The sequence below is a fragment of the Cyphomyrmex costatus genome, unplaced genomic scaffold (assembly GCF_001594065.2).
Source record: "Cyphomyrmex costatus isolate MS0001 unplaced genomic scaffold, Ccosl1.0 scaffold265, whole genome shotgun sequence".
NCBI classification, from domain to species: Eukaryota; Metazoa; Arthropoda; class Insecta; order Hymenoptera; family Formicidae; genus Cyphomyrmex; species Cyphomyrmex costatus.
In genome coordinates this window covers 425,700-429,931 of record NW_017276747.1, presented here as the reverse complement: position 1 = coordinate 429,931, position 4,232 = coordinate 425,700, and positions in this window count along the sequence as shown.

Here is a 4,232-nt window from a genome sequence, read left to right as displayed (position 1 = left end):
ATATTTTTTTATATATATATATATATATATATATATATATATATATATATGTATATATATATAATAACATTATATATATATTATTAATAAATATTTTATTAATAAATATTTTATATTATATTGAATAATATTTTATTTTTAATTATAAGATTTTAAACCGCGCGCGCGTCATCATATGTGACCATGCAACACTGGTTTGCTGGTTAGATATAGATAGATAGAAGGAGATGATAGATAGAGTGAGATAACACATAAAGTCAAAGGCCCTCTATTATCGAGAAAACGAGAAGTACATTTCTCTGGTCGGCGACGTTGATGACGACGACGACGACGTATCATAAAATTAAAACGTGAAAATTCACAGATCCGGACTTTGCGTCGCGATATCTCCGCTCGTAGGGCACGTAGAAAAAAAAATGAAAGCACTTTTATGATACAATTTAAGTTTTTCCTGTCGATTGAGCATATGTAGAACTTGATCGGTTCAGCCGTTACTGAGATCTGATCATCTCAATCCCCTGAATTTGTCAGATTCGCGTAAAGGAGGCACGGCAGTGTCGCGCGCTTGGCTTAGCGCCGAGACACTACCGTGTCTCCAGATATTTACTAAAGGCAAGTTAATTGTTTTTAAGTTAATAAAATTATTTCATGGTTTAAAAAAATAAAAAGCAAATAATTACACTTACTCGATTTCAGAACTTTTTTTTCAGTATAATAAAGAATATTTGTTATATATTAGTAATTGCGTAAAATTATTTGCACCTGAGTTATAATAACGAAAGAGTGAAATATGGCGAAAGACAGGGGTGATGGAGTGGGTGGTGGGGGAGGGGAAGGGACGGGAGGGAGGTGGTGCGGTGGATCGAAGATGATGGAAGTGTGAGTGAAAGGTGAAAGGGGATGTTAAAAAGTTATAATTTTGAACGGATAGAGAAGGAGATGTTTCTTAATTTTTCATTAAAATCACTACTTTTCGACCGCTTGTATAATATATCTAAAACAGCTTGACCGATTTTAAATTTTTTTGGCTCAAATTACTCGTGGTTATGCCGCCTTTCAGGACATACGACGTTCGATAAAAATTTTGTATGTTTTAGAAGTTATGCACCCTCCAAGAATGGACTTTGGTAGCTCGGGATTCTTCAAATCCCGAGTCTCTTGACTTGTAGTGTCTATTATTAATCTTCTAAACTAACTTTTAAATTAACTAGTAATTTTTTTAACATGACATGGCGGAGACACTATGGCGTCTCCTGATGTCCGATTATATGTGTATCAAATAGAAGACAGAAGTGCAAAATAGTTCCTGAAATAATGATACTGTATATATTTCTCAACTGTCAAAGATCACTTCAGGATCGCTATAGCAGTTGACAGGTAAAATATTTTAGAAATTTTTTTATACTTTGTAGAAAACTAAAAGATTATATAGAACTATCTGAATCACAATGTAAGTTAAAAGTTAAATGGAAAATTAAGAAATACTAAGAAATAAGAATAGTCTCTTCGTTATAATACAGCTATATTTTTACTTAATCTATACTTTTAGTTGTAAATCAAATATTTTGATAGAAAGAAAATTATAACGCTATAATTAAAAATTATAACAGAAGTTTTGTAAAAAGAGATGTTTTCCAATTGCTCAACATAAATGTACACAGAAATGTATAGATTAAAGCTTTATACACAGCTCAATTAGAACAAAATGTACACGATGCTTAGATTAAGTTAAACTATATGTAGCTTGTACGCATGTATAGTATTAAATAAAAACACTCAATGTCCTACAACCATATTTAGAGCTGTCGTAATTAATAACATGTAATTGTTAACGGAGTAACGTGTCCAATCGTATGTAAAGTAACTGTAAATTTCGTTACCGTTATCCAAAAAATATAACTACGTTACCGTTACAGTCAGGGCCGGCGACTTTCAACCAGCCTGGGTATAGAGTTTTCCAATTGGGCCTTAATTGATCAATTTGTTACTTTTCTCGTATTATTGGTTCGTTTTCATTTTTAGTACAGAAATTCGAATTTATTACCTCTAATTAAAGTATTGGTTTGCTCAATATTAAGGCTATAGCAGTGAACCGGCTATTCAAAGGTCGTGGGTTCGACTCCTGCTCAGGGCTGAAGATCACATTTCCCATTTTTGATTTCCAATGTTTTCGTCTAGCATGATTTTTAATTCAGTAATTTAGTTTTAAAAGGTTCAGTATAGGCCATAAAGTAGTTTATAAAAAAATTGTTTTAACAGAAGCTCTTTTTAAAGCGTAGAAAACGCAAATCTCGCATTTCATGAAAATGATTAATATTTTCCAAATTTTTAATTAAATTAACCGTTATACGCCAAAAAATTAATTACTTGGATAGGTATTAAGGATATGCTGTTTTTTATCTTTGATGTTTTTACTTATTACTGTTGGGTGATTTCAAAAGTAGGGCATACTGTTTTAAATTTAAAAGACATTATGTATATCAATTCTTAGTGCTTTGGGTAGTAATATTTTGTCGAATAAACAGTTCCTGGCTTAAACAGATGGTAAACATATCAACGATTGTTATGATTACCATTAATCGATAGCTGCCGTCATTGTCCAATGATATATCATTATGTCCTAGCAACATTATAGATGAAATTAATTTTTTCCGAGGAAAAAACACCAAACTTTGTAAATTTGTATACTATCGGCAGAGTAAAGGTCCGTGCTTTCCTTGTACCATCACATTTAATTAAAGTTTAATTTTTTCCCTAAATTTCGGATAAAGGATTCCTCATGATTCTGAGTATGGAAATTCCACACCCAGAAGTCTTTGGGTATGGAGTGCTCCATACCCTCCATACCATAGTCGCCGGCCTTGGTTACAGTTACCAAAAAAAGAAAGTAACGCAGTTACCGATAAAGTTACCAAAAAAGTAACTTGTAACTGTAACTTCGTTACAAGTAACGAGTTACTTCCATTCCCTGCATATAGATTTTGAATTGGATTATCTAGAAGGTTATTTGACTAATAATATGCCAATAAATGTTTGGAACGAGATTTCATAACATTTTATGTTATGTTCAGTTTTTTACTGAAATTAATGCGAGTTAAATCGATTTTTTACTGTAATAAGTTGTGCCATCATAATTTATAATCTACATAAAATGATTATTGTAGGCGTGCAAAATACAAGTGCTTTGCTCCTGTATTGTTTGTTTAATTAGTCTTACATATATCCCGTCTATTTGGGATATATTTTTTAGTGAGCGGGATGCTATGCCGCAGCACAGACGCTCTATTTAAGAAGTTTTTGTTAATTCTAACAATTATTTTTTTGCATTAATGCATGAATGTTGATAAATCTTAAACATTAAAGATTATTTTTAAAGATTTGAAGCTATTTAAAAAAAAATTTTATTAAGACCTATTTGTATTCCAATTTTCATTCTGAACACTAAAAATTGTCATATATTAATAAACAAATGCAAGTTGCGTCGTCATTTTACATCTTATTTATAAATTATTTGTGATTTTCTTATGAATTATATATGAGTGGTTATATTACTCCCCTCCCTCCCATGGGATAAATGGCAAAAATGCAAAGGTTTGAAAAAGTTATTTTTTAATATGGAAAATAAATTATTTTGGATTTCTATGATACAAAGTTTTTATTTGTATAATTAATTTGCTTTAAACATAGGAAATAATAATTGATGAATTAAGTTTTTGATAGGTGCGGTGTATATACCGGGTTTACCCTACTAATAATAAAGCTTATAAATGCATCCAGAAGTATTCATTATTTCATTGAATTTAACTGTAGTCGGTTTATCATTATATAAATTTAATTCATATTTGCCCAAATTATTGACGATAGTATTATGGCGAATTAATAATTCATAAGGAACATTTCTACTGCGATATATATAATGTATGTTTTCCTGCTGGATTGTTTACGTTTCAGTTAGAAAATCTACGTTCCGTATGATGCAATTCTAATAATTCACAAAAACGCAAGCAATCTAACAGGAAAAAACGCATTGTGTATATATCGCAGACTTTAATTAAAAATTTTTACAGTATAATATTTATATTATACAATATTTACATAAGCTTATATTTTCTTATCTTTTTATTTTACAATGCATTACAATTATGGTCTATTTTTTTAAGTTTTTATTACATTTAGATTAATTTGATGTAGTAGCTAGAGTAGCTAGAAAAAGATGGAAAGATGGAGAGTAA